This window comes from Budorcas taxicolor, chromosome 1, assembly GCF_023091745.1.
Source record: "Budorcas taxicolor isolate Tak-1 chromosome 1, Takin1.1, whole genome shotgun sequence".
Classification (NCBI taxonomy): Eukaryota; Metazoa; Chordata; class Mammalia; order Artiodactyla; family Bovidae; genus Budorcas; species Budorcas taxicolor.
In genome coordinates, this window is record NC_068910.1 from 205,050,769 (window position 1) to 205,074,085 (window position 23,317).

The window sequence follows — 23,317 nt, forward strand, 5'->3', positions numbered from 1 at the left end:
TGAATGATGGGGTTTTGGGGATTGTATTTTCCTTGGTTTATGTAAGTAAGTCTCAAGGAATTTGGAGGGTGGGTTCAGACACGTACACATGGGGTATAAAAGATTTTCACAAATGCTGGTTGGGGTCCTTGGCTAAGAGCAGACTCTGCCTTGGGCCCGCCGGTGTAATAAACTGCACTCCACTATCTGCATTGTCCTTTGGAGTGAGTTTGTTTCCCAGAACGCGTGGCTACAACAAGTTCAGTTCAGTTCAGTCAGTCAGTCGTGTCCGACTCTTTGCAACCCCATGAATCGCAGCACTCCAGGCCTCCCTGTCCATCACCAACTCCTGGAGTTCACTCAGACTCATGTCCATCGAGTCAGTGATGCCATCCAGCCATCTCATCCTCTGTTGTCCCCTTCTCCTTCTGCCCCCAATCCCTTCCAGCATCAGAGTCTTTTCCAATGAGTCAACTCTTCACATGAGGTGGCCAAAGTACTGGAGTTTCAGCTTCAGCATCATTCCCTCCAAAGAATTATCCCAAGGCTGATCTCCTTCAGAATGGACTGGTTGGATCTCCTTGTAGTCCAAGAGACTCTCAAGAGTCTTCTCCAACACCACAGTTCAAAAGCATTAATTCTTCAGCAATCAGCTTTCTTCCCAGTCCAACTCTCACATCCATACATGACCACAGGAAAAACCACAGCCTTGACTAGATGGACCTTTGTTGGCAAAGTAATGTCTCTGCTTTTGAATATACTATCTAGGTTGGTCATAACTTTTCTTCCAAGAAGTAAGCACCTTTTAATTTCATGGCTGCAGTCACCATCTGCAGTGATTCTGGAGCCCAAAAAATAAAGTCTGAGACTGTTTCCACCGTTTCCCTATCTATTTCCCATGAAGTGATGGGACCGGATGCCATGATCTTTGTTTTCTGAATGTTGAGCTTTAAGCCAACTTTTTCACTCTCCCCTTTCACTTTCATCAAGAAGCTTTTTAGCTCCTCTTCACTTTCTGCCATAAGGGTGGTGACATCTGCATATGTGAGGTTATTTCTATTTCTCCCAGCAATCTTGATTCCAGCTTGTGCTTCTTCCAGCCGAACGTTTCTCATGATGTACTCTGCATATAAGTTCCCCAATAAGCATAATAGAATGTATGATTATATTTGGTTACACAGATAATTAGGGTATTCTTTTAGGCCCCAGAGTGTCTAGGTACAAGCCCTGGGGCTCTTCCTTCCAGTGCCTGGTTTTCCAGTTGGTAGGTTGTTTCCATAGATACTGGGCATATAGCTCAAAGTCCACAGTCCAGCCCAAGATGGAGTCCACTTTCAAGATGGAGCCTGTTCTGTCTGTTTCCTCCTTCAAGGGAACTAGATCCCACATGCAGCAACTAAAGATCCTACATGCCACAATGAAGACCCGGTGAAGCCAAATTTATTAATTAAATATTTTAAAATAATACAAATAAAATTTATTTGAAGAGATGTATTCATTATTAATGATTCTCACACTTAAAAATATTTAGTTCAAAGTATTAATATGTGGACATGTAATTAAGGTTATTTAGTTTTATTTTAAATAATTCAAGAAGATATTTTAGGCTCCTGAATGATGTAATATTAACATCAAAGATTTTTACCCTGTTCCTATCTAAACTGATCACAACGATTATCTTATAATTCACCACTGCCAAGTAATTACATCCTTAAATATGTCTTGAAAGTAATGTGCATTAGCATTTTATTGGCCAGATAATGACTCCAGAATCATCACCATATACCTTACTTGTGACCCCATTCATTTCAGGTCAGCCACCCACTCTATCTTTAAGAGGTCTGTCTCCGTAAAGGAGAAAAGGATTGTGTGAAGAATTGAAAACAGCTTCTATTTGATTTGTAAGCAAAATGCACTAAAACCCATAAGCCACAAAATAACTGTTCTATCAAATAGTAAACATTGAATGACAAGTTCACCCTGTTCTATTCTGTTCCTTCCCTTGTGTTTTTTACATCTATGTCATTACTGTACTGGAGCAAGTCATAGGCACTTTGGATATTCTAACAAATCTTTATGTTTTACCTTGGAAAATAACTTCTGTGCCGCCATTTTTGCTTGGGATCTTATGTCAAAGGGTAAAGAAAATTGAATCAGCCTCGATCTTTCACTAGCATCACTTGCCAGAGCTCTCTGGGGTCTCAGGCCAGAAGGGGCCATATCCCCGCTGACGGTACAACCAATGTTTTACAATCACTGTGTAATGCTGTGGGTTAGAGGCAAGGAAAGTGCCATTTTGACCTGCCTTAAATCTTTCTTAATGGCCTGAGGTGCAGAACTGTGAATCATTGGTACACATTTATTTAATAGTAATTAGTTAAATTTTACTCCAATTTAGAAATTTTTGCCCAAAGACATGGGCAAAATTTATCTTTTATCTTTTTAGTAGGCAGATGGATTCAAATATACAAAGCTAGATTTTAAAAAGGAACATAATGGTATCTTGAAGCTAATATGCAGTTTTTCACTCGACTATTCCACACTATCCTTCCTATATTTCATTTATAAAAGAGTCCCAATCCATGCAATTTTATTATACCACATTGTATTTTCTTGTAAATTTAATCTGTGGGCATTATAGAACTTTTTGGGGTGGCTCTGCTTAGAGATTGTAAGCATGTTATTGTTCATTGTTCAGTTACTAAGTCATGTCTGACTCTTTATGACCCATGAACTGCAGCATGCCAGGCTTCCCTGTCCTTCACTATCTTCCTGAGTTTGCTCAAACAATTCATGCCCATTGAGTCAGTGATGCCATCCAACCATCTCATCCTCTGTTGCCCCCTTCTCCTCTTGCTCTCAATCTTTCCCACCATCAGTGTTTTTTCCCAATGATTCAGGATGTTCCATGGGGTAAAATTATAGGACTTCCAGAATTAACTTAATTTGATTATGAAAGAACTGTAAATATTCTGGGAGAAAGGGGTAAGTTACGGTGTAGTGAAGATGATGGTGGTCATGGTGGCAACAATCAAGACAATAATAGTAATTGTGCGTATATGAACTTTAAAGCCAAATACATATGCAGATACAAGGGCCCTGCAGGCATAAACACCCAGGAGCTGGAGGCAAACATTTCAATTGAATCAGAACCGAATTATTGCTGCAGCTGGGTCTGGCTCTAAGATGGACAAACCTATATAAGGGCCTAGAAAGTAAGGGAAAACAAACAAGCTTTTTGTGATTCCTTGATTTTTTTACTTGTAGATAAAAAAATCTACTTTTTTCAATAAAGTTCATCTAAGATACATCCTCAAAACTTTTTATCCCAACGACATGTCATAGCTTTATTTTTGAACCCTAAATTATGTGTTATTTATGCCTAATCTCTCTAATAATTTCTATGTATTGTTAAGGTGGCATTCCTTTCCCACCTCTAAAATAAAAATAAATGCTTATTATTCTTTGAATAAAAAGGTTGTATAAAAGTAAAAGTTAGTTAACCTTCAGATGCTATCAATCTAAGGATATGTTTTTATTCTCAGCGAATGAAAGAACTTTACTTACTATAACATTGTTTTCTGGATTCTAAGCATCAAAATGCCAGGTGCACTGGCTGTTGACTTGAGCCATCATCCTGGGTGGAACGGAGTCTGGGACAATGGTCTTCCCATTCTTGTCATTTTCACCATTTTTCTTTTTATTCCCTAACTGCTCATTGATCCCCAAGGGACTATTGATCTCCCAGTTCTGTCATTTCAGTCGAGTCCCTTCTCATGCCAAGTAATAAAATACTACTTTTCATGCCTTTCTGAATAGATCAGTGTCAGATTCAAGCATTAATCATACCTTAAACTTGGATTCTTTACCAAATATCCCTCTTAGTGGCTGCCTTGCTAGAATATTAATGATTCATCTGTTACACACCAGTTTTTTATTACATGCTGATATAATTGCTTCCTTAGAATTTTATGGCAATATCATAGCCACGTGTCTAACATGTAGACAGGAACAGACTCTCTCAGGAGAAATCAACAGTACATACAATCTCAGGTGGCCTTTCTCCATCAAACCTAACTGTGTTAACCCAGTGACATGTGTTTGCTTGCCTAGGTTTTTCTTTGAGGTTCATGACCCCATTTCAAGTAAATCAGCTGATGCTTTTAATCCTCAGTTTTCTTGCCTGTAAAATGAGGATCAAGGTTGATGATGTCTGTGTGATGATGCCAGTTTCTGGAAGGGGCTGAATGTGGAAAAGACATAGTCAGGAAATAGTCTTATTTTTAACCCACTGTGATCTCCTACTTTTAAGTCTCTGTACCAGAGTTGGATAATGTCTCAGACAGACCCACAGCTTTTCTCATCAATGTCAGGTATTTGTGAGGCCTCCATCTTGGATATTAAAAACTCAATCTAGTCTAATTCTAAATTTCAGTATCTCCTTGATTTTCCCACAGTTCAGCTATGACTTAGGTTTGAAAATCCACAAGGGAAACATAAGGTGTCTCTTCATGTTTTGACCACCCTCTCATTGCCTCCTCGCTGAGACCCCCAGGACTGAGAAGGAAGGAAGACGGTTAGCTGGAGACCCGAGGCTGTCTCCTGAGTCAGCCGGTGCTGTCCATGGGCCTTCATCGCGGCAGATGCTCAAAGACCAGCTTTCTTTTGGCCGCTTTCATAGTTTTCTCTGGAAACTTCACCACACATCTGCCACCTACCCCCCCCCGCCGCCCACAGCCAGGAGATCTCTGCTGGACACGCCTTGTGACTCACCTCAGCTGCTGCTGGGGCTCATGCCAAGCACCCTTCTGACCCAGATGCACCTTCTTGATGATCTTGGTCCAGCCTCCTTCTGTAGAGTCAGCCCCGAGTGAAGAAGGATGTGGTCCAGCTCCTCCCTCTGTGTCACTCCAAGCACCACTCCTGGCCCTTCCCAGGGGGACAACCACAGCCTCTGGTCTCTGCTGTCTCCCTCGTCAGCTGCCCTGAGGATCAATCAAGGTGGCCCGCTGATGCCCTTGCCGCACAGCTGGCTCAGGTGCCAATTGGCAGATAGGTTGCATACCTGTGGTGGTTGGGAGCATCTTGAATGACCCTCATGAGCCGAACAATGCTGCACAAAACACAAGTGAGTTGACCTCTGGTGCCTCAGTTTCCTCACTGTACAGTGGAGATGACAGCAGGACCTCAGAATTCTGGACCCCGTGTGTTGACATTCAGCAGCTCATTGCCCCCTAAGTTCTCCCCTACTCCATAGGGGCAGAGCCCCAAGATCCACTGTCCACCTTTCTGCCTGAGGGATCCAGTTAGATTCTGTCCCTGATGGGGCCACGAGCTGTTCAGCATCAGGCTAGGCATCAGCGAAGGCAGCTAGCTGTGTGGGCATTAGCTCAGGACAGGTCTGGAAATGGGCCAGGGCTTCCAAGCTGCCTCTGAAGAATCAAGTGCTCGGTTGCTGTGGGCGCATGAGAACACCAACCTCGCCATCACCGCCATCCCAAGCAAGCCTGATTGATGCCTGGCCTCACAGACTTGCTGAGAGCATGAAGTGAGTCTGTTCCCTGAGAGTGTTCAGAACAGCTTGGGGCGTGGTGAGTGCTTGGTGAACATCAGAAGCTATAATGTATTCTCTATGATTCTCAATAATACTGATCAATCCATGTGAAACTTCATGCCTATAGGAGGAAGGAAGTGGAGGGCAGCTTGGTTCTGTCCCAAAGGCCTGGGCAGAGGGAACAGAATGAATAGAGAAAGAGAGTGTGTTCAGAATATGTTGGGAATATACCTGCTATTGACAGATGACATCATAGAAAAGTCAGCTGAGATCTGACCTGTCCAACTGTCTCTTCAGCTGCCCCAGAGAGCAGTTCAATATCCATGCTAACCTCTCCCTATTTGGTACCCATATGGGCCATACACATGGAGGGCAATCTCACACATTAACTTTGCTGTTGAACCTTTCATTAGATTTAACTTGAAGCCAGCAATGGACTCATTGGAAAAGATCTTGATGCTGGGAAAGACTGAAGACAAAGGAGAAGAGGGTGACAGAGGATGAGATGATTGGATGGCACCACCAACGCAATGGACATGAACTTGGGCAAACTTTGGGAGGTAGGGCCGGACAGGGAGGCCTGGCGTGCTGCAGTTCATGGGGTCACAAAGAGTCAGACAGGACTTAATGACGGAACAACAGCAACAACACCACCTTATATTAGCCAAAAGGAATCAGGGACCTGGAAAGTAGATCAGTGAGTTGCCACCAAGCCGAGCAGAACCAAGGTGGAGAGATACTATAATCAACAACTTCGAGGTGAGCAATGCTCTGTAGCCAGGACCTGCTTCGAGGGTGCTGATGAGCCAGTTGCACTTAGTTCTGCTCCCCAGGGACTCATTGAAGGAGAGTTTTGAGTATTTGAGTATTGCGGTGATCATGTATTTGTACCTCTAAGCGGACAAACCCACGCAAAGGCATAGAATATAAGGGAGAACAAACAAGAAAGCCAAGCTTTTTGTGACTTCTTGATTTTTGTTTGCAGAGAAGGTGCTTTTTTCAGTAAAGCTCATCTAAGATACATCCTCAAAATTTTTATCCCAATGACATATCATAGCTTTGTTTTTGAGCCCTAAAGCATGTGTCATTCATGCCTAATCTCTCTAATGATTTCTATATCTTGTTGAGGTAGTATTCCTTCCCCACCTCTAAAAGCAAAATAAACGCTTTTATTTTTATGTGACCTATTATCCCTGGAATCAATATTCTGCATTTATCTTTTAAGGTTGTGTTAGTTTCTGCTGTATAGCAAAGTGAATCAGCCAGGAGTGGGTAGCCTATCCCTTCTCCAGCATATCTTACAGACCCAGGAATCAAATTGGGGTCTCCTGCATTGAAGGCAGATTCTTTACCAGCTGAGCTACCCGGGGAGCCCATTTATATACATGGATTCCCTCTTTTGTGGATTTCCTTCTCATTTAAGTCACCACAGAGCACTGAGTGCCCTGAGCTGTACAGTAGGTTCTCATTAGTTATCTATTTTAGACATAGTATCAGTAGTGTATATATGTTAATCCAATCTCTCAGCTCCTCCCACCCTTCCCCCTTGGTATTTGTTCTCCATGTCTGTGTGTCTACCTCTGCTTTGCAAATAAGATGGTCTATACCATTTTTCTAGATTCCACCTATATGTGTTAATGCACAATATTCATTTTCCTCTTTCTGACTCACTTCACTCTGTCTGACAGTCTCTAGGTCCATCTGTGTCTCCGTAAATGGCACAATTTCATTCCATTTGATGCCTAATATTCCGTTGTATATATGCACACATTTTCTTTATCCATTCCTCTGTTGATGGACATTTAGGTTGCTCCCATTTCTTGGCTATTGTAAACAGCACTGCAATGAATATTGGGGTGCATGTATCCTTTCGGACCGTGTTTTTCTCCGGGTATATGCCCGGAAGTGGGATTGTAGGGTCATTGTTGTTCAGTCACCCAGTCATGTCCAACTCTTTGCAACTCCATGGACTGCAGCATTCGAGGCCTCCCTGTCCATCACCATCTCTCAGAGTTTTCCCAAGTTCATGTTCATTGCATCAGTGATGCTGTCCAGCCATCTCGTCCTCTGATGCCTTCTTCTCCTTCTGCTCTCAATCTTTCCCAGCATCAGGAACTTTTCCAATGAGTCATCTGTTTGTATCAGATGACCAAAATACTGGAGCTTCAGCTTCAGCTTCAGTCCTTCCAGTGGATATTCAGGGTTGATCTCCCTTAAGATTGACTGGTTTGATCTCCTTGCAATCCAGGGGACTTTCAGGAGTCTTCTCCAGCACCACAGTTGGAAGGCTTCAGTTCTTTGGCATTCTGCCTTCTGGTAGAGTCATATGTTAGCTCTGGTTTTAGTTTTTCAAGGAACCTCCATACTGTTCTCCAAAGTGGCTGCACCAATTTATATTCTCATCAACAATGTAGGAGGATTCCATTCTCTCCTCATCCTCTCCAATATTTATTGTTTATGGAATATTTGATGAAACCATTCTGACTTGTGTGAGGTGATACTTCATTGTACTTTTGATTTGCAGACTTTAAAAGAAAGTATTCACATCTTTCAAAAAAAGAGTACTCATGTCTTTGATCTAAAATTATAATGGCAGGAACTTCCCTGAATATCATGTGAATGAGAATGAAAAGGGACTCTCCTGTAACCGGTCTCTGGGAAACACCATCTGTATCTTTGTATAGCGATGGTCTTGGGGGTTTCCGATGTGTGAGCATTTGATGGAAGTCCCACTCATCTAAACAAGAACATCCAATACATCACTGGCTTATCAGTGATGCTAACAATTATGTCTCAGAAGCTGTAAGAAAAGAAGAGGGGCTTTTCATACAGATGCCAAGAAAGAACGGGTTTGTTCAGGAGCCTCAGCAGAGCACTGGGCTAAGAGCGTGACAGCCTCCCAGTTCCTGGGCAAGTTACTTCCCCTTTTCTTCATCAATTCCACATCTGAAAATGTAGGAAATAAATAGTAGTTCGCTCAAAAGATTGGTACGAGGGTTTAAAGAGCCTAGAACAATGTCTGGCAAGCTGTGGGTTTTATGAAGATAAGTCAGATGTATTTGGTTTAGAAAAGATGAATCGGAGTTGATAGGAAAATTCAGGACGAATACTGTCACAGGGAGTTCCCTGGTTGCCCAATGGTTAAGGCTCAATGCTTCCATTGCAGGGGCATGGGTCTGATCCCTGGTCTGGAAACTAAGATCCCACATGCCATATGATGCATAAAAAAAAATCTAAAAAATAAAGGAATGCTGTCACAGAATAATTGTAGAGGAGGTGGCACCTGGGAGGATCTGGAGGTCTCTAAGGGTCTGATGGGCAGCCCTCACAGAGGGTATCAGGTGATGAAGGGTATTGATGGGCAGGCCATGCCAGGCAGTGGGCAGCCAGTGCTGGAGGAGGTGGCAGGTGCTGGGAACTTGACTCGATAGATGAGGCTGAACCACACCTGCTGTTTTACTATATGGACTTAGACTGATTCCCTTGACGAACCAAAGGAACATGCTGGACACACACACAAGTATTTCAGGTGTGTTTACCAGCAAAAGATGGTCATTAAGAGCCAGCAGAGGATAATGAAGAGAAAGTCCTGCCAAAAGCATCCTTTAAAAAAAAAAAAAAAGCAAGACTGTTAGATCAGGGTAACTTCTGTCAGGTCTCAGGGACCAAGATCACAGGGGGACGTTAGGTTGGATGTTAGGGGGATCTCCAGCAGATCCTTTTGACAAAGATGTGCTGTTCTTATGACTATAGCAGAGAGCTGTGAGGAGAAGCTGGAGATAATTAGAGGGCTTGTAGCTGGTTGGACAACTGCATCCAGAGTGCTGATTGACAGGGCATTATGGAGATCATGGGTTCTTTTGTTGTTGTTGTTCAGCTACGAAGTCATGTCTGACTCTGCAACCCCATGGACTGAAGCATGCCAGGCTTCCCTATTCTCCACCATCTCCCAGAGTTTGCTCAAGTTCGTGTCCATTGAGTCTATGATGCTATCTAACAATCTCATCCTCTGCATCCCTCTTCTCCTTTTGCCTTCAATCCTTCCCTGCATCAGGGTCTTTTCCCAGCATCATGGGTTCTCTATCGGCTCATTAAAGAGCCATGATCTTGGCTGCTGGTGTTGATGTGTTGTCAACAAGGTGGTTGAGTAGTTGGTGGAGCTTCTTTCACGACACTGGCTCTTATAGGAGGCACCACACTGAGGGCAGAATCAGCGTCACAAAGACTGCTACACGGGGTACGTAATTTCAGTGGGAGAAATGAAAACGTTCTGGGATGGATGGTGCATGCACTTAATGTCAATGAACTTATCACCTAAAAGTGGTTTAAATGGTGTTTTTATCACATATGTTTTACTATAATAAAAAAGTTACAAAATGTTACAGTTGAGAGAAATAAACCTATTATATAAATTCTGTTTAATGGAAGGTCTAAAAGCTCAAGTACACATGTCTCATTTCTGGCTCTGCTGTGGCATATTTTGGTGATAAGTTCTCAGTTCAGATGAGTTTAAAAGCAAGAACATATTTATAGACAGGATTGGGGAGTTTTCACTTCCTGTTTGTGTTGGTTTTGGATACACGATGTTCGAGGTTCAGTGAAGACTACTTATGTAAAAGCAACTTAAAGCCATCATTTTAATATAACTAACAAATTCAAATAAGAATCCAGAATTGAAAACAATTGTGATTGATCAATTTACATGTAAAAAATAATTGTAACAAATTATACTAACAAAACATATGAGAAAGTTTGACATATACATGGCATATCCAAAAGAGTTTTCATGTAATATTTTGAATCTGCTTCATTTGAACTTTGTATAACTACTTTCTAATCACCCATCTCCATGAAATGTAGAAATGGTACCATATTATTTGTTTATAATATTCAGTATTTACTAGTTGTGCTGTCAAAAATGAAGTGGAGTCATTTGGCAAATTTAATTCAAAAAATATTAATATTGTGAAATTAAGTAAATGACCAAATTAAGTGACTAAATATTAATACAATTGTGAAATTAAGTAAATGACTAGTATTTTTATTTTAATGATATGAGTTAAGTAATTTACCGTACTCAATATTTCAAATGGTGCTCATTTAGCTATTAACGGATACCAAAAAAAAAGGAAAATTTTTACTGAAAAAAATCAGGAAGTGATAAAACTCTAAATAGGGGAAATTTAGATATAGTTAGATGTGGGCTGTGGATTTGGAGACCTTGGGTTTGTGCCTCAACTTTCCCCTCTGTTAAACGGCCTGGATCCAAAAAGGATTGTTGTGAGTAAGAAACAAATGGAGGCATGCAATACTAATGCACTCTCTGCTTAGCACCTGATGCAGACTTTGCAGAAGGGATTAGCTCTTTTACTGAAAATCCCTCCACCACCAAGACCTGTACACACTATTATAGGGATGGACATCCAGTCCCATCACTTCATGGCAAATAGATTGGGGAAAATGGAAACGGTGACAGACTTTATTTTCTTGGGCCCCAAATTCATTGCAGGTGGTGACCACAGCCATGAAATTAAGACACTTGCTCCTTGGAAAGAAAGCTATGACAAATCTCAACAGCATATTAAAAAAAGAGACATCACTTTGCTGACAGAGGCCCACATAGTCAAGCTATGGTTTTTCCAGTAGCCATGTACAGATGGGAGAGCTAGACCATAAAGAAAGCTGAGCGCCAAAGAACTGATGCTTTTGAGCTGTGATGCCAGAGAAGAGTCTTGAGAGTCCCTTGGACAGCAAGAAGATCAAACCAGTCAATCCTAAAGGAAATCAGTCCTGAATACTCATTGGAAGGACTGATGCTGAAGCAGAAGCTACAAACAATACTTTGGCCGTGTGATGTGAAGCACCAACTCATTGGAAAAGACCCTGAGGCTGGGAAAGGTTGAGGGCAGGAAGAGAAAGGGGTGACAGAGGATGAGAAGGTTGGATGACATCACCAGCTCAATGAACATGAGTTTGAGCAAACTCTGGGAGATGGTGATGGACCAGGAAGCCTGGCGTGCTGCCATCCATGGTGTCACAAGGAGACATGACTGAGAGACTCTACAACAACAACTGGACGTCCTTCTCCCATCAAGACCTATACAAACTATTATATAGAAAATATCAATAGAAACCTAATAAGAACCTACTGCATGAACAAGGGATTCTACTCAATAATTTATAATGATGTATATGAAAATAAAATCTAAAAAAAGAGTGGATATATGTGATTTACTATGCCGTACACCTGAAACTGACACAACATTGTAAATCAACTATGCTCCAATAAAATTAATTCTTAAAAAAGGTGAGAGGTTGAAATGGCTTCAGCTACTTCCCAGAGGTCTCTGGGGAGAAAGTGCAATGAGAGGACCATTTCCTGAGATGCAGCAGATGAGAAGGATACCACGTGCCCAGAGACTAACATGGGAAACGATATCCAAATCTCTCTCCCCTTGCACCGGCAGGTCTTCTGCCCCGGCTTCCCCTTGCTGACCCCATCAGAAGCCAGAGGGTAAGGGAACTGGGTGTATTCAGCCACTGAGGTCAGACACGTTTAGCAGAGAATGCCCCCATGGGATGGATAGATAGGCCAAGAGCAACCAGCTCAGAAGACACCTGTGTCTTTCCTATTCTCACCAGCAAGATTGTTTATACTAGCAAACTCCACACCTGAGCTTCTAACAAGTTATACTAACAAGTTATTCTTATAGCAATAAGTTATTCTTATTTCTTCATTGACTTGTTACGAAGTAAGGTACTGCAGAAATAAAACTATTAAACTGTCTTACCAAATGAAATGGTTTTTCCAGCCATCAGTTTTCACTCTGATGTGGTCAAAGATGAAAATAAGAGAAAGTGGATGTAGGATTAAGAAAAGGAAATAGTTTTAACATTTGGTAGGAAAATAACATGAGTTTTTGGTCATAATAGTAAACTCAGACTGAGATAGCCGGAATGTGTCCCAGCACAATCCATCTGTTGAACTCCTAACACCCAATGTTCACAATAAACTGTGGAAAATTCTGAGAGATGAGAATACCAGACCATCTGACCTGCCTCTTGAGAAACCTATATGCAGGTCAGGAAGCAACAGTTAGAACTGGGCATGGAACAACAGACTGGTTCCAAATAGGAAAAGGAGTACATCAAGGCTGTATACTGTCACCTGCTTATTTAACTTATACGCAGAGTACATCATGAGAAACGCTGGGCTGGATGAAGCACAAGCTGGAATCAAGATTGCCGGGAGAAATATCAATAATCTCAGATATGCAGATGTCACCACCCTTATAGCAGAAAGTGAAGAGGAACTAAAAAGTCTCTTGATGAAGGTGAAAGAAGAGAGTGAAAAAGTTGGCTTAAAGCTCAACATTCAGAAAACGAAGATCATGGCTTCTGGTCTCATCACTTCATGGGAAATAGATGGAGAAACAGTGGAAACAGTGTCAGACTTTATTTCTGGGGGCTTCAAAATCACTGCAGATGGTGATTGCAGCCATGAAATTAAAAGACACTTACTCCTTGGAAGAAAAGTTATGACCAACCTAGATAGCATATTGAAAAACAGAGACATTACTTTGCCAACAAAGATCCGTCTAGTCAAGGCTATGGTTTTTCCTGTGGTCATGTATGGATGTGAGAGTTGGACTGTGAAGAATGCTAAGCACCGAAGAATTGATGGTTTTGAACTGTGGTGTTGGAGAAGACTCTTGAGAGTCCCTTGGACTCCAAGGAGATCCAACCTGTCTATTCTAAGGGAAATCGGTCCTGGGTGTTCTTTGGAAGGACTGATGCTAAAGCTGAAACTCCAGTACTTTGGCCACTTCATGCAAAGAGTTGACTCATTGGAAAAGACTCTGATGCTGGGAGGGATTGGGGGAAGGGGGAGAAGGGGACGACAGAGGATTAGATGGCTGGATGGCATCACTGACTCGATGGATGTGTTTGAGTGAACTCTAGGAGATGGTGATGGACAGGGAGGCCTGGTGTGCTGCAAATCATGGGGTCGCAAAGAGTCGGACATGACTGAGCGACTGAACTGTACACCCAATGTGATGGTCTTAGGAGGTGGGGCCTTTGGGAGGTGATACTCAGGTGGTGCTAGTGGTAAAGAACCCACCTGCCAATGCAGGAGACATAAGAGACTTGAGTTCAGTCCCTGAATTGGGAAGATCCCATGGAGAAGGAAATGGCAATACACTCCAGTATTCTTGCCTGGCGAATCCCATGGACAGAGGAGCCTGGCACGTCCGTAGAATCGTTCCATAGCATCAAAATGAGTTGGACACGACTGAACAACTGACCACGCATACAGGTAGGAGGTTGTGAGGGTGGAGCCCTCACAAATGGGCTCAGATCTCTTGTAAAAGAGACCCGAGGGCACCCTCATCCATTCCACTATGTGAGGACACAGTGAGATGTCTGGGACCCAGATGAGGCCCCCTCAACCCTGTTGTCACCTTGTTCTCTGGCTTCAAGTCTCTGGAACCATGAACATTAAATGTCTGTGTGTATAAGCACTGTGTATACCCAGTCTATGGTATTTTATTACAGCTGCCCAAAGGGGTTAAGACACAGACTTTAAGAAGATTTTTATGAAATGGAAGCTCAAGCTCAGCCATTTGCTCAGCATTTCAGACCCTGAGGGTCCTACTCACACTGCCCTAGAGGCATGTCTTTTCCCATTAGGCACCACCCCTCATGTGTGGCTGAAGCCCTGGGTCACTGTCACCCCCGATTAATGGATCAGCAGGCATGTTGGATTGCAAATCCGTAAATAAAACTATGGCAGGGGTGCTAATGGGTCCTGGGCTTTGGGTAGGCTGGCCATCATCCTTACTAAAGCCAGCAGACTACAGCAAGGAGGAGACCCCATTGCTCATGTTGGAATTAGTAGTTTTTAAGAATAATTTTATTTATTTTTGACTGTACTGGGTCTTTGTTGTCAGGTGGCTTTTCTCTAGTTGCAGAGAGTGGGGGCTACGCTCTAGTTGCAGCGTACAGGCTTCTCACTGCAGCAGCTTCTCTTGCTGCAGCTCCCAGGCTCTAGCGAGCAGGCTTCATAGTTGAGGTGCAAGGGCTTAGTTGCTCTTGGCATGTGGGATCTTCTTGGATCAGGAATTGAACCCGTGTTTTCTGCATTGGCAGGTGGATTCTTTACCACTGAGCCACCAGAGAAGCCTGGAATTAGCAGTTTTGCCCTAATTTCCAGACTCATTCTCATCCGCCTCCCCTCTTCAATGAAATTTTTCATGTTAACCAAGTGGGTCCAAATATGTCATCATGGTGACCTTTCTATGACCCCCAGGGAAACTGGGTTCAGAGCTTTTCCTGATGATTTTATTTGTAGACCAAGACCTAACGATTCCTCATCCTGCTCTCCATGTGTGGCAGCCATGCACATTTCATTCCCATGGATTATGAGAAATTGAGCCGTCACTGCTTGGGAACAAAATGGGACTAGGGCTTCCTATCCTTTTTGTCTCCTCCACACTCAGTGACTGGCTCTCCTGGGAAACAGCTGAGCAGGGGTTCCTCCTGTTGGCTGAGATCTCCAGAGGGCTTGGACCACAGCCAGGCCACCATAGGAGAAAGGAGTAAGAGGAGGGGAAAAAATCCCCTAGTTGGTGGCAAAACTGTCTCCTCGCCTGGGGAAACTTCAGTATTCAAGTTATTAAATACAGCAGTTAGATTGGCAGTTCCTCTGAGAAGCAGTTCATCCCATTGTAACTGTATCAGTGAATGTAATGACCCTCACATTTCAGTTTCAATTATTCCAAATGGATGCACAATTTTTAAAGTTCAGAAATGGTTTTGCATGTCTCTAGAAAATGCAAAAAGTATATATGTTTCTTGCTCTGGGGCTCTGAAGAGTGTTTGCCATTCTAAATTTTTCCCTCTTTGCCTCAATTTTCCTTTGGTATCAGGTAAAGAGACCAATTGCTTCATTTTGCTGTAAGGAGGGCGACTCACTTATGTTCATTGGGAAGAAAAGGTTTACACAGTCAGGAGGACCCAAGGAGGAGATCTGTGGCTGCCATGGCCTGACACTCAGTCTGTGAGTTCTTACCAGCGACTGATGATGGCTCACCTTGTCGATTTCCTGAGAGAAGAGGTATAATTGACATGCACAGTGTTAGCTTTGAAGGGAGCACACTTGCTTGTCACCCAATCCTTTCTGCATAAATACGCAGCCTGTTATGAATCCAAGGAGACTCCAGGGGTGAGCATGAACTCAAGGTGCAGCTGCTAGTGGGGAGCTTGGTTCATTACCAGTGGTACAGTCACCTTGGGACTGCCCTGCCCACGAGAGGCGCCTATTTGCAGTGATGCATAGTGCACTTCAATTCATACTCAGTCCTTTAGCTTCAGAGAGTATCTGGGTGACTACCAGACAGCTGCAAATTGGCACTTGCCATGGGTGCTTGCCATCTAACTCTACAAAGATTAATTCATGAGCTGCTGCAGCTGCTGACCTTCAATATCCCCTGAAAGGAGTTCAGGATGGAGACCAAAAAAAAGGCCCTCTGTTCTCTGGGGGAAATTGTCAGAACAGGTCTTTAGACAGATATTTTCATAAGCCGATTTTATGAGCACAGTTCTTGTATCTCCTCCAACCTAGAAAAGCACCAAAATTCTTGATGATGGCTGTTCCTCGTGACTAGCAGAAAGCTTCAGGAGACCAGCAGAAACTCTGAAAAAATATATGCTTGATTGCATGTACTCCCCACTTCCAATTTGGAGTGGTTTCTTGGCACTATCTGACATGCTATAGTCATCATTTTGCCCCAAAAGAGGATGAGATGACTGGATGGCATCACCAACTTGATGACATGAGTTTGAGGAAGCTCTGGGAGATGGTAAAGGACAGGGAAGCCTGGAATGCTGCACTTCATGGGGTTGCAAAGAGTCAGACATGACTTAGTGACTGAAAGACTGAAATAACAACAAAATTTAACTTGCAACTCTCATGTTGTGCATTTTTAAAGCTGACAACCAACCGTGTATGCTCTTTCACACTTTCACACTAGAAGGCTTTGAAAGACAGATGAGCCAGGAAAGTCAAGGCCAAATGCAAACGTTCTGTGAACTGCAGTTGGGGGAAATGTCCCCCTTTCAAATGTGGTGTTGGGTTTGGGGGAGGAAATTCCCACTTAGCCTGGAGAATTGTGACCCCATAACTTTCACTGATTAGAAACATTCGGAAAAAGCAAACCCGGGAGGAGAAATACAGACAGGCGGCAAGATACAGAGGCTGTTTGGCCACAAACGCTGGGAGGAGAGGCAGAAGGCACTGAGTGCTGGCATCCTGTGTGGGACCAGGGAGTGCCTTCCAGATCTCACTGGGAATGACACAGGCTGGAGTGGAGAAATGGGGCAGCAGCAGCGGGCTGACAGACCAGAGCAGAGATGCTGCTGGACTTTGACCTGCCAGGACCACCGGCTGCTCAAGTAAACAACCTAGAGAAACATGTTCCTCTGAGGGGGTGTACCTGAGGCCAGCCCATCCCTCTTTCTTCCCACCTGTCATTGGTCTTTATTTATTCATTCCAACTGCACTGAAGCTGCCGGGGTCCAGCCCTGGTGGATCCAGGGAATTCGAAGGGTGGACGGAGTCGGCGAGGACTTATTTATTTATTAATATAAGATTGGATTAGGAAGAAATAGTGTAGTAGGAAGATTAAGTGGAGAGAAGAGGCTGATTAACTTGGGTTACGTGGAAAACCAATAAAGCTCCAGACAAGCAGCTTGCACCGTCTACGTTAGGCCGCCGGCGCCCGTTTGAATATCGGAGAGTGCCCCGCCTTGGGCTCTCTCTCTTACGGATCTTAGAAGCCGGGACAAGTAAGTAGACACAGTGAGCCTCCACGTTCCAAGGGATCAGCTTGAAAAGGAGAGGGAGGAAGCAAGAGAAAAAATCGACAGGGGGGAGGCCAGGCTTGTGCAAAAACCCCTTCCAAATTTATTATTTAAATGGTGTTTATATACCCTAAATTTTACATAATGGAAGATACAGAGTCACGTGGGGGCAGCAGTCCTGACCCTTTCTGTATATCGTTTTAGTATACAAAAGGTCTCAGGTGATTTACATTATCTTCTGGCCAGAAGGCTTGTTAACACTTTTTGGCTCTCTTCCTTAATGGATGTTAATTTCGTTTCCCCTGAAGTGTTTTTCTTTAATCTGCATCTCCTTAAAGCACTAAAGTTACATCTCTATAGAACAAAGGTGCAGTGGGTTATAACAAAGAAGGTACTTAACTCAAAGATCTAATGTTGCTAATACCAGGTCTACTACTTGTTCTTCTATATACCAACTATATCTAAAAATAAAGGATATGAAAATTTGGCAGCAAGTATGGACTCAACAAATGAAACTTTTAATCAGTCCTATTCTAATGATTTTGACTCCTCGGAAGCCCCTACATTCCTAGGATGTTTTAAGCTTCCTGTGCCTCCGGCGGTCAGGAGGCCTCAAACAATCACATACGCAGCTGTTCGAGTCCTGCAGGCAGGCTAGAAAGCCATCAAAGGGGTTTTTGAATTGAAACACTCTTTCAAATGCAGAAGACTAAAGCCCTGAATTGACTTTTTTCCAGAGAATGTCAGAAGAGTGGCAAAGCAGGCAGATTCTTATTTTTGGAGGGTGGATGCTTAGGAAATTCCAGGGGGAAAACCTGAGGTCTGATTAGCCTTCCCGTCAGAGCTCTGCCACATGACCTTGTCACGGGTGGAATGCCTCACGCTGGCTCCCAGCATGAAGCTACCAGTGCTTACCACCAAATGCATCCAAAATGCCCAGTTTAAACCAGTATATTGGAAGTTTTACCAAGTGCCACAGGGCTTACATGGAACCTGGAGCCAAAATCTCTCGGGGCTCCTCAAGTAGATGTCTGGCTCTGAGCTTTCTTTTAATTACTGAAAATCCTAAATGCTCCACATACGAAAAGATTAACATACGCTTCGGGGGACAAGGCTTATGAAAATGCAATCTCTCTCCAGTGCATGGTCTGAGTTCTTGATTTAAACAGATTTTGTTCTTCTAACCAGTTAAAAATTACCTCCTGAAGTTGGCAGTAGTAGCTATGTTTTTTGCCCAACATCCCCTCCCCACACTGGACCTCTGCCCTCCAAATAAAAAAGGCACTCTTAGCCAATTTCCTAGCTTGGCTCGAAGAACAAAATGAAAAGAGCACTTCGAGATTGAATGATGAGTAATAATTAATTATGCCTACTTAGGAATAGAAGATAGGTGGAGTGTTCTGACAAAATGTGGTCCACTGGAGAAGGGAATGGTAAACCATAAGTATTCTTGCCTTGAGAACCCCATGAACAGTATGAAAAGGTGAGATATGACAGTGAAAGATGAACTCTTCAGGTCGGTAGGTGCCCAATATGCTCCTGGAGATCTGTGGAGAAATAACTCCAGAAAGAATGAAGAGATGGAGCCAAAGCAAAAACAGCACCCAGTTGTGGATGTGACTGGTGATGGTGAATTTAACTCAGATGACCATTATATTTACTAGTGTGGGCAAGAATCCCTTAGAAGAAATGGAGTGGCCATCGTAGTCAACAAAAGAGTCCAAAATGCAGTACTTGGATGCAATCTCAAAAATGACAGAATGATCTCTGTTCGTTTCCAAGGCAAATCATTCAATATCACAGTAATCCAAGTCTATGCCCTGACCATTAACGCTGAAGAAGCTGAACGGTTCTATCAAGACCTACATGACCTTCTAGAACTAAAACTCAAAAAAGATGTCTTTTTCATTATGGGGGACTGGAATGCAAAGTAGAATGTCAAGAAATACCTGGAGTAACAGGCAAATTTGGCCTTGGAGTACAAAACGAAGCAGGTCAAAGGCTAACAGAGTTTTGCCAAGTGAACACACTGGTCATAGCAAACACCTCTTCCAACAACACAAGAGAAGACAACTCTACACATGGACATCACCAGATGGTCAGTACCGAAATCAGATTCATTATATTCTTTGCAGCCAAAGATGGAGAAACTCTATACAGTCAGCAAAAACAAGACCAGGAGCTGAATGTGGCTCAGATCGTGAACTCCTTACTGACAAATTCAGACTGAAATTGAAGAAAGTAGGGAAAACCACTAGACCATTCAGGTCTCACCTAAATCACATCCCTTACGATTATACAGTGGAAGTGAGAAATATATTCAAGGGATTAGATATGATAGACACAGTGCCTGAAGAACTATGGACGGAGGTTTGTGACACTGTACAGGAGGCAGGGATCAAAACCATCCCCAAGAAAATGAAATGCAAAAAGACAAAATGGTTGTCTGAGGAGGCTTTACAAATAGCTGTGAATAGAAGAGAAGTTAAGCAAAGGAGAAAAGGAAAGATATGCCCATTTGAATACAGAGTTCCAAAGAATAGCAAGGAGAGATAAGAAAGCCCTCCTCAGTGATCAATGTAAAGAAATAGAGGAAAACAATAGAATGGGGAAGACTAGAGATCTCTTCAAGAAAATTAGAGCTACAAAGGGAACATTTCATGCAAAGAAGGTAATTCAGGTGCCCTGGAGATCATACAGAACTTTTTATGAGATATACTTCCCTGGTGGCTCAGAGGTTAAAGCGTCTGCCTCCAATGCGGGAGACCCAGGTTCGATCCCTGGGTCGGGAAGATCCCCTGGAGAAGGAAATGGAAATCCACTCCAGTATTCTTGCCTGGAGAATCCCATGGATGGAGAAGCCTAGTAGGTTACAGTCCACGGGGTCGCAAAGAGTCGGACACGACTGAGCTTCACCTTACCTTACCTTACCCTTAAGCGTAGATCTCAAGTAAGCTATTTATGAGATAGAGTGAAACCAGAGTGGATTACATGTAGATAATGAAGAAGCTTGTGAAATAGGGAAAGTTGATAAGATACCTTAAATATATAAAGTACATTAGTAGTGTATAAGACATGTCATGGTTAGGTAGGACAAATTCTTAAAATATACAGTAATAAAGAAGATCATAGTTAACAGAAGGAGAGGGATGGAAAACAGGTCATGGGCATTAACCTCTGGACTGGTGACTGTGTCTCCCCCAGACCTAGCCAGTCATCAGAGACACCCATTATGGCCTCTTCATGGTTCCTCTGCTCTGCCAAAGAAACACATGAAAATCACAGCTTCTCAGCAGACTACTAGTGAGCCACAGCTAAGCCAGGCCTCCTTACTCCTGCCAATGGAGCAGGGATGGGACAGTGACAAAGGCAACCTTCTACTGAGTGAGCCTCATGCTCAGACCTCAATTTTAGCTCTCATGGTCATGCCCTTGGGGAAGGCCGATGTAGCAGAAGAGAGACAGGACTCAGGACACTGAGGAGTCCAGGGGTCAGGAAGCTCACTGCTCATATCTGCTGAGAACTGTGTTAGCTAACCCTTTTTCCACCTGGTGCCTCTGTGTGATTCAGGTTGATTTAATGAACTGTGAGGTTCAAGCATCTTAAAATGGTCTATGTTCCCTCCTAATGCACTGCCAGTTAGTGTACTTGGGAGCTATTGTTGCATCAAGTATCTATACAGTTTTGTAAAAAGTTTCTATTCCACTAATTTAATTTTATTCCATCATAACCTAAATGCAATTAATTATTTGTTATTTGTTGAAGACTTTTCTTTATGATCTAACACATCACTATTTTTGTCAATGTTCAACATGAACTTGAAAAGAATGTATATTCTCCAGTTTTTAAGTGCAGGATTATTTGTCGCTGTCGCTGTTCAGTTGCTAAGTCATGTCTGACTCTATGACCCCATGGACTGCAGCACGCTCATCTCCTCTGTCCTTCACTATCTCCCAAAGTTTGCTCAAATTCATGTCCATCGAGTCAGTGATACTACCTAACCATCTCATCCTCTGCCAACCCCTTCCCCTTTTGCCTTCAAATTTTCCCAGATCAGATTCTTTTCCAAAGAGTCAGCTCTTCCCACCAGGGTGGCCAAAGTATTGGAGCTTCAGCTTTAGCAAATATTCAGCCACTGTGTAAATGATATTTTTATATTTAATAATATTGCAATTGTTTCTGTTTATTCTACTGGTTTCTGATAGAGTTGCGTTAAATTTCCTAAGATTGCTCATATGTCAACTTGCTTTTGTAATTTTTGAGACAGATGATTGAGTGAATCAGTTTTATAGTTTGTCCTTTTCATACATTGGAAGCCAGATCTTTGTCAGACATGTACAGGTTTGTAATCATTGCATGTTCTCTGGAGGAAAATGTTTGGTTTAGCCTTAGTGCATCTCTCTTCACCCCTACTGGTGCTTTTCACCTTAAATTCTATTTTGGGGATGTAACTCCAGCTGCATCAGCTTCTTTTGGTTCATATTAACTATTCTATCATGGCTACCCTGGTGGCTCAGTCAGTAAAGAATCCTCTTTACTGTTGTATATTTTATTCAGCATTTCTTTCGGTCTTTCTCCCACATTCTAAGTCTGCCCCTTTTCACCGTTCATGTAGTTGATTTTTCAAAAGTCCATCCCCTTATTTGTTGTCATTTAATAAGGAAATACAATCCTGCTTATAAAAAGTTAGTTCAGTTCAGTTGCTCAGTTGTGTCTGACTCTTTGCGACCCCATGAATCGCAGCACACCAGGACTCCATGTCCATCACCATTTCCCAGAGTTCACTCAGACTCACGTCCATCGAATCCGTGATGCCATCCAGCCATCTCATACTCTGTCATCCCCTTCTCCTCCTGCGCCCAATCCCTCTCAGCATCAGAGTCTTTTCCAATGAGTCAACTCTTTGCATGAGGTAGCCAAAGTACTGGAGCTTCAGCTTTAGCATCATTCCTTCCAAAGAAATCCCAGGGTTGATATCCTTCAGAATAGACTGGTTGGATCTCCTTGCAGTCCAAGGGACTCAAGAGTCTTCTCCAACACCACAGTTCAAAAGCATCAATTCTTCGGTGCTCAGCCTTCTTCACAGTCCAACTCTCACATCCATACATGACCACAGGAAAAACAATAGCCTTGACTAGACGGACCTTAGTCAGCAAAGTAATGTCTCTGCTTTTGAATATGCTATCTAGGTTGGTCATAACTTTCCTTCCAAGGACTAAGTGTCTTTTAATTTCATGGCTGTAGTCACCATCTGCAGTGATTTTGGAGCCCCTAAATATAAAGTCTGACACTGTTTCCCCTGTTTCCCCATCTATTTCCCATGAAGTGGTGGGACCGGGTGCCATGATCTCCATTTTCTGAATGTTGAGCTTTAAGCCAACTTTTTCACTCTCCCCTTTCACTTTCATCAAGAGGCTTTTTAGCTCCTCTTCACTTTCTGCCATAAGGGTATTGTCATCTGCATATCGGAGGTTATTGATATTTCTCCTGGCAATCTTGATTTCAGCTTGTGTTTCTTCCAGTCCAGCGTTTCTCATGATGTACTCTGCATAGAAGTTAAGTAAGCAGGGTGACAATATACAGCCTTGACATACTCCTTTTCCTATTTGGAACCAGTCCGTTGTTCCATGTCCAGTTCTAACTGTTGCTTCCTGACCTGCATACAGATTTCTCAAGAGGCAGGTTAGGTGGTCTGGTATTCCCATCTCTTTCAGAATATTCCACAGTTTCTTGTGATCCACACAGTCAAAGGCTTTGGCATAGTCAATAAAGCAGAAATAGATGTTTTTCTGGAAGTCTCTTGCTTTTCCCATGATCCAGAGGATGTTGGCAATTTGATCTCTGGTTCCTCTGCCTTTACTAAAACCAGCTTGAACATCAGGGAGTTCATGGTTCATGTATTGCTGAAGTCTGGCTTGGAGA

General features: G+C 42.9%; 1 non-coding gene across 1 annotated transcript; it reads left to right on the forward strand.

Annotated features, from left to right (window-relative positions):
* Nucleotides 1-20,115: 20,115 nt before the first annotated feature.
* TRNAW-CCA (transfer RNA tryptophan (anticodon CCA)) lies at nucleotides 20,116-20,187 on the forward strand. Its single transcript has one exon. It is a non-coding gene; the product is annotated as a tRNA-Trp (tRNA).
* The last annotated feature ends 3,130 nt before the right edge of the window (nucleotides 20,188-23,317 follow it).